This window comes from Stegodyphus dumicola, chromosome 2 (genome assembly GCF_044657685.1).
Source record: "Stegodyphus dumicola isolate Sdum_Otavi_A_Nest chromosome 2, ASM4465768v1".
Taxonomy (NCBI): domain Eukaryota; kingdom Metazoa; phylum Arthropoda; class Arachnida; order Araneae; family Eresidae; genus Stegodyphus; species Stegodyphus dumicola.
This window is the reverse complement of record NC_140769.1, coordinates 212,382,668-212,397,006: the sequence shown is the minus strand read 5'-3', so window position 1 is coordinate 212,397,006 and position 14,339 is coordinate 212,382,668. Positions and strand designations below refer to the sequence as shown.

At 32.8% G+C, this 14,339-nt stretch overlaps 1 protein-coding gene across 2 annotated transcripts in view; it reads right to left on the bottom strand.

The window, feature by feature from the left end:
- LOC146998831 (uncharacterized) overlaps window positions 1–12,227 on the bottom strand; it is an 80,323-nt gene extending 68,096 nt beyond the window's left edge. Inside the window, exons 1-2 of one of the 2 annotated variants that reach the window (XR_015039754.1) lie at window positions 11,550–12,227; window positions 325–1,378 (exon numbers count right to left, since the gene is read on the bottom strand). The gene's annotated coding sequence lies outside the window, so the exon portion shown is untranslated. Of the gene's footprint in view, window positions 1–324; window positions 1,379–11,549 lie in introns of those variants that run through there. The other variant, XM_085811715.1, reaches the window with a different exon arrangement.
- Between the last annotated feature and the right edge of the window lie 2,112 nt (window positions 12,228–14,339).

The window sequence follows — 14,339 nt, the reverse complement described above, 5'->3', positions numbered from 1 at the left end:
GATTGTTTCAATGTGCTTGTCGCAGTTTTTGGACGACTGTAAACATGTTTTTGGAGATGTCCTGAATAATACTGGCAAATACATTGTGTGTTTATTAAGTGTCATCGTTAATCACTCCAAATTGCATGAACCTGTACAGGAATGCAACAGTACGAAACCTTTATTGGGTCTTTCTGATGAGCCTGCTTTTGGAGTATTAGTCCTCAGATTTGCAGTGAGGACTAGCTAAAACAGATGCAGAAAATTCTGGTTGAAAATATTTTCCTTGTGTGCACTCTGGTAGCAATGGCAAGCACAGCTCTGCTAGCTTTTTTACTATAGTACTTTTTTACTGTTTTTTACTTGTTTACTTTTTTTACTCATCTGAAGAATCGGAGAATTTAAATCGCTGGTGTTTTTTTTTTTTTTTTTTTTTTTTTTTTTTTTTGTTTCCGCACCAAATTCTGCACTTTTCGATGTCTGAAAACTTCATAGCCAACTTTAACTTTTCTATGCCTTTTTCACTGAAAATTTTAAATTTCCGTTATCACTCATAAACAATAATTTAACATAAAGCAAAAAGAATGAATTAAATAATCGTTTAATGTTAGATTAAACATCTAAATGTTCTAGCAGCATTTATTTGCTCATGTATAATTATCGAAATATTTGATGTAAAATTAAATTAACAGTCATGGCTACATTATTTTATAAAATTCTGCAAATTTCAGATATTTTGCAACAATTTATTCAATAAATAAATCAAATAGAATTTTTATGGTTTCGAATTGTAGGATTATACTATTTCATTATTTTTCCACTGCAAAATTAAGGTGACCGAATAGATTTTGAGAGCATCAAATTTGTATAAAAAAAATGCAGTTAAATGTTAAAGCAAATATATATTATATCCTGATATGATTGTTAATTTTTGAATTTTTTAATACATGCATTCCTATTTTTAAACAACTAGTCTGGTAATTAAAATAATGTTAAGATTCAAAAACCAAACTACCAACTCGTACTAATAATTTATGGATAAAAGTACTAAAAATGGAGATGTTACTATATTTTAAAAATATTTTGGTACTGATGTCATTCATAACAGCATTTTCCATGTTCTATTCAGCTTTCTAAATTATACAGTGAGAAAAATGAGCAACAAGAACACATAATTATAGAAAATATCATACTTGTCGATGCAAAAATTTAGAGAACCCGGTGAAATTGCCAAAGTTCTCAATAATCTGGGGCTTGATGTGATGCAATCATTTTGTTCAGTTTGATTCATTTTTTCATATTACATATGTCATTTATCCATATCAGCCCAAAACCAAGAATTTGGCACCGTTTGTACACCTTCATCAAATTCAGCAATGTAAAAGAAACTCTTGAAAAGCTAAAATAATTATTTTAGGTATTTTAGGTAAATTTAAAATAGATCAAGTCTTAAAATAAATAAAAAAGCACTATTTCATTCAAAATATTTCAGGTTCAAAGCATAAGTTTAGAGAAGAACAATTTACAAATAGATTTGAGTTTTAATACAATTTATTCCTGTGTTCTTATTAAATACGCATTACTGTTCTTTTTTAATCGATACAGATTTAAGTTTTGGTAGAGGGATAATTTTTTTTTACTTTGGTGTAATAAAGGCGTTTCTTCGAAAACATAAATTGGAAGAAATATTCTTGATGAATACTTACAAAATAATCTCTCTCTTTATTTATTTATTTATTTATTTATTTTTAAATCTTAAATGATCATAAACAGCGTTTTTGTTAAAAATGCTATCTGTAAAATTTTCTTTAGTAAACACCAGCAAAATGGAAACTGCCCTAACATAATTAGAATTTTATTTATTTTATTAATGTATGTATAATGATGTATCTAAGTATGAAATCAATTAAAAATCAGCTTGCCATTTAAAAAAAAGCCTTGCTTTTATCAATTAACCCAAGTACATTTAGAAACAAATTTAATTGGTTTAATTATTCAGAGACTACTTTTAAGGAATGACTATATAGAAAATATTTCATATGAAATAAAGTTGCAACACTTAACTAATAGGATCACGTTCATTATTCTTTGCAGAACTTTATTGACATAGCTAATTTTATCTGCATATACATGTTTATGAATTAAATGTATATTCAACTGAGTAAAAGGAAATAATTATTTAATTTAAATTTTGTATATTTTGCTCTTTAAACAACCTGTTATTAGTAGTATATTCTGAGGCAGGAAAATGATGTTCTATTTTTATTGCATTGCATGATTATTTTCGTGTTATTTAAAAAAACATTAGCAAGCCTTGTGAAAACATAATCGAGTATATTTAGTTATCAATTAAATAAATTACATCATCAATTAAATAAATTACACAGACATCAGAAGTATGCAACCTGATAATGTAATGAAAGTATGTAGCATTTATGAAAAATTGTGGCTCGAATTGAAAGAACAGGAAATTTCTACAAATATTCTCATATTTAGAGTTGATTTTGGACTGACATCACTTTCATGAATTATTAGTTTTTTCTTCTTGATTGGTATGATGTCTCTTTCATCACTTGAGTATTCGTGATACAATTCTGCTTCAATAGATGATAAATTAGGGGAGATCTCACATCGACTAGACTTCATGATGAAATCCATAATTAACAATTGCCTGTTGTTTTTTTGTCCCCCTAAATCTTTTTAAACATCCGTATATAGATTTAAACACTTACTAAGCTCCCCTTGGAATCGGAGATTTCATTCGACATTTGTGTCATATTGTAAAAAATGATTACCTAATTTTCTTCCCAATTCAAGTCCTACACTGATGACTTTAGCTGTGAATGCAGCTGGTTCAGATTGGTCTTCATCATGTTTATTTGTTTCATGAATCATGTTAACTAACTCATCCTCATTTAGTTCTTCATCAACCATTATTCCTTTAATATATGCTTGAGCTAAATCCTCAAAACCTTCTCCTACTACAGTTTGAGCCAATTTAGTGATCTGAGAATATTCACACTCTAATGGTAATCTATCATTCTCATCTTTAGCAACATCCAGCGTATTGCTTTCCAGCATGCGTTGAGCATTGATTGTTTAATCTGAGTATATGACAGTCCAACACAATCTAAGATTGTAAATTTCTTCCAAGCATCCATAAGAGTAAGATTCATTATTCTCCATTTTTTCTAAAATATACCTAAAGGTTTGTTTGATATACACAATGTTGTAAAAGCCAGAAAATATTACTTGATTCAATGGCTGTAATAAAGAAGTTGTATTTTTTGGGCAAAAAGACTATTTCTACTTTTTTGTGTTGTAAATTTTGAAGATGACCAGGTGCATTATCTATTAAAAGAAGAGTCTTAAAAGGCAATCCTTTTTTACCTAAATAATTTTTGACATCTGGGACAAACATGGTAAGAAATCATTCATTGAACCTTATGGCAGTGACCCGTGCTTTCCTGTTAGGCATCCAATAAAAGGGAAGGTTATTTATATTTGTTCCTTTAAATGAACATGGTGTTTTTGATTTGTTAATAACCAATGGTTTCATTATATAATTGCCTGAAGCATTGCAACAGAAAAAAATTGTATGACTTTTCACTACCTTATGACCACTAGCTGATTTGCAAGGTACAGTCAAAAGTCGTTAATTCGGACACCTATAATCCGGAATGATCTATAATCCGGACCTCAAAGCTAAAAACTTTCTGCGCATGTGCCGCGTTAGCACAGGCGTTTTACGCGAGCGCGTAAGAACTTGACTACTGCGCATATGCGTGTGAGCAAGCGCAGAATACGTTTTCGCCTGCGCGTTTAATGTATAACGGACGGTGTAGGCTAAAATTATCTAATTATCTATTTCAGTTAATGTTAATGATTGCGTTGTTCCTTAATCTTCGAATAGGATCCCGCTTATTATTTTTTGCAGACTGTAAGAGCAATTTTATAAAAGTAAACTTGAACTTTCGATTATGTCAAATAGAATTTCCGATGCTGGAACTTCCAAAGGATCTACAAAACGAAAGTATGTTTCAATGTCCAACAAACAAAAAGTGAAATTGCTGAAAAAAATGGATAAAGACATGAAGAATGTGACAGAGAGGTTAGTGAAAACGAAAAAATTTCCATTGACCAGTTAGTCGGTATTCTCGGCACAGCAATTAACGGGACTTGAACAGCAGAACTCTTTAACTGAAAAGAAATTATGTCTGTTTATAGAATTAAAGAGAAAGTATTAGTATCACATAAAATGAAGCAACTTAAACAACTTACATTGAAAGAAATGTTTAATAAAGTAAACAAATAAATATTAAGCTTTTTTTTTTGTAAATTTTGATACCCTTTAGATTATAATTGTTCTTTATTTCATAAATTACGGTTTCATATTTTTAATTTTAGAATTTCTGCATGCCATCTTACGAGATTTAAACTGATGATCTATAATCCGGAAAAATCGATAATCCGGAATCGCCGAAGTCCCGACGAGTCCGGATTAACGACTTTTGACTGTATTTTTTTTTTTTTTTTTTTTTTTTCAGAACAACGTAGACACGTCAGCATTGAAGATCTGATCAGAAATGTAGGAGATCGTGGCAATTGATTTCAGCAAATTTTGCTGGATATTGTTGTTACATTCGAATCAGCAGATGCACTTTCTCCTTTCAATCTTAGATTATGTAAAGAATGCCTTTGTTTAAATATTATTAAATCTCTCAAACCAACCATGACTTGTGGAAAAAGATACCTTTTTTTCATCTGACAAAGTCGATAGTGACCGATTCTTAAGTGCTTTATAAATTTTTAAAGCCTTGTTTCTAATAGCATCAGTATCAATTGGAATCCATTTTAAATTTTCGTCTTCTACCCATATCTAATTCTTTTTCTAGTAGAGTCTTCATTTTTTTTTTTAATTGTCCTTATTGTGGCTTCGTTCATGGAGTAAAATTTAGCAACATTTGTTACTCCTTCTCTATTACATAGATGATCTAATATTTTAATTTTTGCTTCTAATTTCATTTTTGATTTTTTTTTAAAAATCGTTTTGGCATTATAATACTTTAAAAAATTTACATAAATTATAAAAAATGCCACAAAAACTATAAATGTTGAAAACTTGCTAGTAAACATTCAGATATGTAGATAAAAATGATGTAATCCTTGCTGCTAAAATACTGATACTGCATTAGTTCGCGTGAACCATATAATTTAAAATTTTACTGTTATGAAATACATATACATACTATTGAGATTCCCCTAACACGGGGAATCCCCATCCTTGTTGTTGCCACCAGTGTTACCAAAGAAATGAGATTAAAAAATGACTTCAAATGTATGTATTTGCATTTATGCAGCAAATACTATTTTACTAAGTTTTTGAAATCTGTTAATTTTTAAACTGTGTAAAACTGAAATCATGTAAAACAGGTAAGTACTGTATAAATCGAGGGATAGGTGTATTTCCACGAGATGTTAATACATCAGAACTTTAAATGTCTGTACATATATACTTGAAGATGAAATCCTGCAAAGTTGACAAATGTTTTTAGGAAAATGAAAATTAAAATGGAAATACAAATTTAAATTTCAATAAATTTGACTTTCTTATCGTCAAGACTGCACTTGCATTGTTTTAGAGTGGAATTCATACAGAAAAGCTTCTAATTTCAAAATTGTCGTGTAGTTTTTGTAGTAAAATATATTCCTGTTTCTAACTTTTCCAGGTCTAATAAAGAATACTGCTTTAACATATGGTTAAATAAAATGAAAAGGCATGATCTTTTGTAGTATTTGTAATAATTTGTCTGTCATGTTACCACAAGTTTTTGTTGGTGTTAATTGTTTTTTATTTTCATTTTTTACTCAGAATTGCAGAATTCCAGGTCTTTAAATTTCTAAAAGATAAGCAACAAAGCATAGTATTTAAGAAAAATTTTTATTATTTGCACTTCAAATGCCGCATATGTCAACTAAGTTTAAAGTTGTATATTTTAATACAGAATTAAAAAGAATTAACACCAACGTGCTGCTAATTTGTGTGTGTCCAGTGAATTAGAGGAAAGACCATTCTTAATGCCCATCAACCATGATTTACCAACAATGCGAGAAACAGGCCATCTTTGGAAATCAGAATTTATTTTAGCAACATAAACGTTATTTATACTAGATTTGCATTTGCTGTCATGTAAGTTTTTGATGGGCTTCTGAAACAAAAGAAAATATTTGTTGGTGGTATGATGAAATAAAATATTTGATACTAATACTCTCCGACTGTCATCTAAAATCACACAATCGTTTCCTTTGTTGAAACAATTTATTGTGAATAGGTTTTCTTTTCCTTTTTTATTTGGACATCTGCAGCTTCATTTAGAGTATGCCCTTCCTCGATGAACTAATGTTCAGTTGTAGTGGGTTCCTGGGCATAGCCTTATCCCAGTGTAGTAAGTTAATACTTTTACGAATGTTAAAGAAATAATGTTGCTGAAGTTCGTAAAAATAAAAATTCGAAGAGCAGTTATGGCAGTGAAATGAAATGAAAGCAATTGTGACATTATAATCAGTAGTAATGGCAGAGTTTGCAGCAAATATAAGATGATGAGTTTTGAAGTTAAAACCTAGAGCTAGTTGGAGTGTGAGCAGCAGAGGCAATCGGGGGCGGAGAGAGAAGAAAAAGCCCTTTTCTTCTTTTTTCTTCCCCCTCTCCTCGAGTATTCAAGGCTGAATGGTTCAGTAGTCAGGTGGTAGGCGGGAGCTTGTTGAACTTCTGTTGGCTGGCAGAGGAGTAATCCTATTGGGTGAAGTGTGATTTACAGTGTGCTACGGGGAAGGCCTAGGCTGTTTTCAATCCATACTCCTTTACAAGGGTACAAAGACACACATCATTTCCAGGTTCCTGGGTTGTACCTTATCCTGTGTATAGCACGTGAAATACACTGGTGTGCAAAAATTAAGGACGAAGTCGAAAAATTAGCATATCAGCTGAACGAAGAGGCAGAGCGGACAGAAAGACCAATCCCGAGATTAAGTAAGGTGATCTACGGTAGCACTTGCGCAGATATGCAGGTAGACATAATGGGGGAGTGTCTGAGTTGTATAAAGCATGTTCTCGGTGAAAGATCAGTATTTCTGGCAAAGAGATTGCACACCGTATAGCAGTTAAAATCACACTGAGTTGCTGCCTCGGCGAGAAATGGCGAATAATCAATCTGTTAGATGACATCTGGATGCTTTTACCCGAGGTCATTGGGAAGTTGGAGGAAGGCCGCCGTGTGACAAGTGTGGCTGCAGAGATCGGAATTGCTCACAGCATCGTTTCACGACTTTGGAGACAATTTAAAACTACAGGAACAGCTATCCGGGGGTTTAGTAGTGGTCGTTCACGAGGAACCACACCTGCAGATGACCGGTATATTGCCTTACAGGCCAGAAGAAACAGGCGGCAGACAGCGGGAGAAATCGCTAGACACACGACGCAGGCGACTGGACGACAGATATCGCGTTTTACCGTGGCCAGAAGACTGCAGGGTGGTGGTCTGTTTGCACGATGCCCTGTACGGTGTGTACCTCTAACGCCTGCCCATCGGAGAAGGCGTTCTCTGTGGTGCCGGGAACACCGGAATTGGAGAGACAATGAATGGGGACGAGTACTCTTTACAGATGAGAGCAGATTCAGTCTGAGTAGCGATTCTCATCGCATACTCATCTGGAGAGAGCGGGGAAGCCGCAATAATCGATCGAACATCATTGAAAGGGACAGGTATGGAGGTGGCGGTGTTAACTTCCGAAGGTTTAGCAAGACGGATGTTGTCTGTTTTTGGTTATGAAAAGTATAAATTGTTAGTGTAACTAACTGTGCGTTCTGTGTCTGGGTGTGAGATGTTAATGTAAAACTGAGTAGCGTAGTGATCAGCTAGTGACTCAGCTTTCTCAGTTTCTGTGTATGTGATCCCAGAGGGGCCATTAAGGGGCAGAATATTTGTGTAGCATCTATTATATCTAGAAGCAGCTTTCCATATACATGATCATCAGTAGAGAGTGATTCTAAATATCTAGACCATTTGTTTTGTGCGTGTACTGACTTCCTGATTCAGCCGATTTAAAATTCTCTTAACTTCTGGGCATCTGGTCCTCTGCCATATTTTTCTAGCTCTCTTTCTGTTAGCTAAAAGTTCTCTAATAGCAGGATCTCTGGCCCTACCAGTCAACGGGACCGCCTTGCTATTTTTCAGAGCACGGTTAAGTGTGCTAGTAAAATCTTCGATAACTGCGTCTAACTCGTCTTCACTGTGTATCGCGGGTAACGGGTACTGAGTGTTGTTTAGAGCTACCCAGTTCATAATAAAGGCTCTTTTGTGTGATGTACTATAGCTACTGATATTCACCTCCATTAAAACAGGGTTATAATCAGAGAATAGTTCACGTAATCTTTCTATCCTTGATGGTTGATAAATATTTTTTAGCAGGAAAAATTCAATAATGCTTGCAGATCTATAGCATGTTGGGTAGGAGGGAGCTACAACAGTAAAGTTGGCCGTTGAGGCAAATTGATTAACAATGTGACCATTTGAATTATCATTTCTGCAGTTCCGATTTTTGTGGTGTGAGTTAAAGTCTCTACCTATGATAATTTTATTGTTTAGTTTGGATATAGCCATTAAATCGGCGAAAAATCCTTCTGTGGTTTACGGTTGAGTAACTAGATCGAGACGAACGTGATTGGTTGTAGAGTGTGTGGTATGATTATGATAGCTACCGCCTTCATGGCCGAAAGCTGTTGAACTGTGATTACAAAGTGAGAGATGGAGCGCTTAAGGATCCTCGTTAAGCGCTCCATCTCTCACTTATTTCAATTTTTTCCACCAGCATTTTTTGTGATTGGTTGAAATTCTTTCTTGTCTTCAATCCATACTAATTTAAAGGGATGGCTGAGTGAATGAGGGGCTAGAGGACATGATGGACAAATTAAATTAAGCCTGCTTCAATATTAATTAGTGATGCGATAGGAATAAAAATTTTAATTTTCCCAATTTTTGGTGCTAAGCTAGGCAATTAGGTATATTACAATAATTAGTTAAAGAATAATTAATTAGTTTTTTGGGTCTTTTTTAAACTGGTGTAAAGGCCCTTATTTTCGTGAGCCCGTCGTAATCGCAAAAATCAAAGCTTTGCGAAATACTTTTCCCCCCCCCCAACTTTACTTAAGTACTTTTAAAATTTTTCAACTTTCTGTTCTGTTCATATAAAATTCGTGAAATTTTCAACTCGCGAAATCACCGATATATTCATTTTTGTGAAAATTACGGCCTGCAAAAATAAGGGCCTTTACAGTAATTAAACGTTTATCAAAAACCTTTATTGTATGTCTCTGAGGATGGTTTTAGGCCTTTTCCTGTGTTCTTCGGATTTGATATGATTTAAAATTGGTATTGTGGACTTGTTTGCCCTGGTTATATCATTGTAGAATTTTTGACTGGAGGAACAACTTTTGGTTGTGGTGGTGTAGGTAAATTTTGACTTGAAGTGCTTCGTTGATTTACAGTGTTAACTGCATTCTGGACATAATTAGTATCGTTTTCAGGGTCCAGAGGACGAAATATATTTTTCATGGCAATGAAATTTGATGCATCTCTAAGAATTACAGTTTTTTAAAATCTGTTTTACACGGGAACCGATTGTCCGATTTTGATGCGGTTTCCTGCATTCAATAGCAATTTCATGCTCCACAAATTTTATATCTGCATCTCAAATAGGATGCAAGTTGTAGGAAAATGCTTTTGAAAGCAGCAAGCCGCATCAAAATCACACGACTCGAAAGTTAATGATCCATTTTGATGCGTTTTGCTGCTTTCAACTGCAAATGCATGCCCCATCATTTTGATATAAGTTTTATGTCTGTATCTCAATTAGGGCGTAATTTCGCCGGGTTGTCTGTCTATACCAGGGTTTCTTAAACTGGAGTCGCTGGACTTGCAGCAGGGGGTTGCCTAGAATTTTAGCAGTTTTGATATTTCTTTAATTTATTATAATACTTTTACAATTACCAAATATTTTTACATAATACAATACATCTTAAAATAGATATGGCAATACAGACAAAGAAAAAAAAAATGAATCCGTTTCGACGCCTTCATTTTATAATAGAAACGTTCATTTTTCTTGCTTTGCACGTGACGCTGTCATTTCATCTGTTACTTATTTAAAATGTTCACATTGTTCTATGTCTTAAAATTAGAAATTAAATGTAGTGACCTAAAACTGCAAGTGTACAAAAGAAAAAATTGACAGTTTCACTCACGCATGTGTCGGATTTGCGCAGTACTTATTGGGTTCCACAGAATTTTTGTAAATACAGTCAAAAGTAGTTAATCCGGACTCGTCGGGACTTTGGCGATTCCGGATTATAGATCATCAGTTTAAATCTGGTAAGATGGCATGAAGAAATTATACAATTAAAAATATGAAACCGTTATTTATGAAATAAAGAACAATTATGATCTAAAGGGTATCAAAATTTACAAAAAAAAAGCTTAATATTTATTTGTTTACTTTATTAAACATTTCTTTCAACAAGCACATGCGTAAAGCATACATTAAGCATAGTCGAAATTAGAAAATTGCAACCAGAAAACTATTTGATGTGTACTTGTGGTATTTATAATGACAAGGAATTTGATTTAAATCATATCAAAGACGGAATACATCGAGATGAAATACTACATTTAGTAAGGAATTATAAGCCGAATAAAATAAAAACATTTGCCCTGAAGATAAGGATAGTGCTGACAAATCAACTTCCAGTTCATTGCGCGCTGCGATGTCCCCCCCGCAGAGCAGCATGAAATTGATAAACAGATTTCGGAATGGTTAAGAAACAAAGGATATGCCTTTTTCCAATTTTTGCAGCAATTCCACTTTTTGTTTAATGGACTTCGAAACATACTTTTGCTTTGTAGATCCTGTACATATTAGTAAATATATATCGGAAATTCTGTTTGACATAATCGAAAGTTCAAGCTTACTTTTATAAAATTGCTCTAACAGTCTGCAAAAAATAATAAGCCTGATCCAATTCGAAGATTAAGGAACAACGCAATCTGCAACATTAACTGAATTAGATAATTTTAGCTCAGCTTATACCGTCTGTTATACGTTAAACGCGCATGCGTAAACGTATTATGCGCATGTGCACAGGCAAAGTCACAGCCGTAAAGGTCTTATGAGCACACGTAAACGCGACGTATGCGCAGAAAGTTTGTAGCTTTGAGGTCCGGATTATAGATCATTCCGGAGTATGGGTGTCTGAATTAATGACGTTTTGACTGTATTATGGCGTCCTGGGAATCGCAAAAAATTCTCAGTGGTAATAAGGTATTGCAACTGAAAAATATACTATACGTATGTATGCCTTATAGGCTTACCATCCTCGTGGTTAGAATTAGCGTTTGAATTATCCGAGATTTCATGTTGTTTTCTTTTTATATTTAACTTAAAATTATCATTAAAAGCATTAGCAAGGCTATCTAAGGGTTTTTTTAGCATACTGAGATATTTAAAAACACACTTACCCTTAAGGGGCTCCAGTACTTTCAATGTATCACAGTTTGCTTTTGCCGTAAGAGGTGTATGCTGGTCCATGTCCGATGCGACTCGTACAGCATCCAATTGTTGCTTGAGGAGACGAGTATTCTCAATCTTAGCTTCTAAGGGGATGATTTGAGTATGGAACGAGTTAAGAGAAGATTAAGAGACATATCCTAAAATAATATGTCCAATTGTATCAAAATATTAGCAGTTTACAGCTATAAGGTGAATTATTCAGTATAATGATTTTTTAATGTTGACACTGATGGCAAATTGCTGCTAGAAATTCTGTGGTTTAGAGATATATAATCGTCCAGAATATAATATTTCATCACAATTATTCTTTTTCAAAGTAAAAAAATAAAATTTACAATAAAGCTTAGAACTAACATGAAAACTAATAGATAGTTCTTGTAACTATGCAATACATCTGGATTTATATCATAAAAATATTTTTCAATAAATAATAGATCAATAAATAAGTATCTTAATATTTTATTCATACTTACAAGCCAGATGATGGGTAACAGGTATAAGAACACACCTCTATTTTCCATGCAATGCAGAAAAATACATAGTAGCTTCATCTGCCAAACGGTCTAGTACATTTATGCAGCATTGTTGTCTAACAAGACTCCAGGTAACTCGAGAATCATGGGAATATTCCAAGTAAACACCACTTTCCCATTGAAATTTTTAAATTTCAGTCACTTAAATCTAATATCCATACATAATTTACATAATCTTACCACATAAAAGATTAATCATTATTATAATTAAAAGATTTACTTCAAAAGATATTTTACAAATAGATATTTTAGATAGGAGAAAAACATATTTATTATATATGCCTTGTACAATGACTAGAACTTTAAGCACTTAAGTGTAACTAAGCAGATGGAACAAATAAATATAATACTGGTTTTTGAGTAAATGGAATCTAATTTCAAATTTTTAAACAAAGTAAGGGGGGTATCAAAGTATCAATATACGACAATTCCAATAATGAGTATAAGGATGGTACCTTACTCTAGATATAATATTACATGAATAATTAATTTTTATTAATCATGTATAAATATTCCTTTCTTTAGTTTTGTTAGTCAAAACATACTTTTATTTTTAATTATTAACTGTACAATGTTTGTCATTTCACAGCAAAATGCATTGTGAAGGAAATACATAAAGTCCATGCGGTGACCAGACAAAAGGACGAAAGTGCACACGACAAAAGCCCACAAAAATGACCCCACTGGGATAATTGCCCACGCGACTAATACCCACACCGATGAAAGCGCATATTGATGAAAGCCCACACAGATAAAAGCCCACATAGATAGAAGGGCACGCTGATAAAAGTCCACACTAACAAAAACCCACACCGATATATACGTCATGAATAGAGATAAAATAAAAAATAAATGAATAAGAAATAATTGAACAATAAATTTAAGTAGCGGAACACATTTCATTTTCGTCTCCGGCTGAATTAAATTCGTATATATATATATATAGTACAGAGAGTCAATCAAAATAATATAATTAAAAACATATACATGTATGTATCTTTGTTTTTATATTTACGCAAGAAATGGAAGTGCCTTTGTATAAGTGTGACAAAGGGAGGTGAAAGGGAATACTGGCCACACAGCTTATTTTAATTCTACAAAATTATAAGGAGTATAATACGTATGTAAATTTTCATCATATACAGAGAATAATTTATGAATAATTTAACACTACAGAAAATTTTGCATTATATGAATTTAATATGGAGAATTAAAGCCGAACTTTCATTTTAACGAAAAAAAATAAAAGTACAGTATTCTATTATGATTAAGCGCAAACACCGTTTTAATGGTGAATAAAAAGCATGGTTTCAAATAATCCAGTTAAATTTTGACAACTTGGATTTTACATAAATTAATTTCATTCCCACTTGAAATTTAATTTTTTTAATCATAATAATTACTCGTAAAATTTTTCAGGAAGTCATAGTTATTTTGGATTTCCTGAAAATGTGTGCTGGTTTTAAGTGGGCATTCGTCTTGTGGGCTTTTGTCATGTAGTTTTCTAACTGGCCGCTGGCTATTCAGGCAGGAAACCATTGCCTTCCTTTTCTTTTGCCCCCAGCTGTGTGAAAAAGCAGTTAAAGAGAGGAGAGCCTTGCTTAATTGCTTTATTCCCTATGGAACCTGGGGCGCCAAAGAAGGCCTCAGAAGGGAGGGTGTGGCAGGAGAACAATTAAAGAGGATTTTAAATGTTTTTTGTTAGTTACCTACTAGAAAATAACATTATCTGAAATTCCGCTTGTAACTGAAGTTAACCCCTTTCTTACATTTCTTTAGTATAGTTCTTGAATAACCTTTTGTCTAAGGATTTAGTTAGAATTTCAATTATTTTAAAAATTTCAATAATTGGAAAATGAAAGGAATTAAATATTTTTTAACCATTTTTAAAGGGATAATTCACTGTTTTTGCAGTAAAACTGCAGAGTGGAAAAATATGCTAGTTCCTGATTTGATAGTGTCTCTAACAACTTTTTGATGAACTAATTAAACATGCTTGTTATATCAAAGCCATTGTTTAAAAGTAAAACTACTGAACTATTTCTAAAAACATTAAATTATTACATATATTAAAATTTACGTACAAGTAATATTTTTCATTTTAACTTTCATATGGTTGAAAACGCAACCATGTGAAAGTTAAAATGAAAAATATGAAACCGTAATAAAAGTTAAACTATTCGAATAATTTTAATAACACAGGTT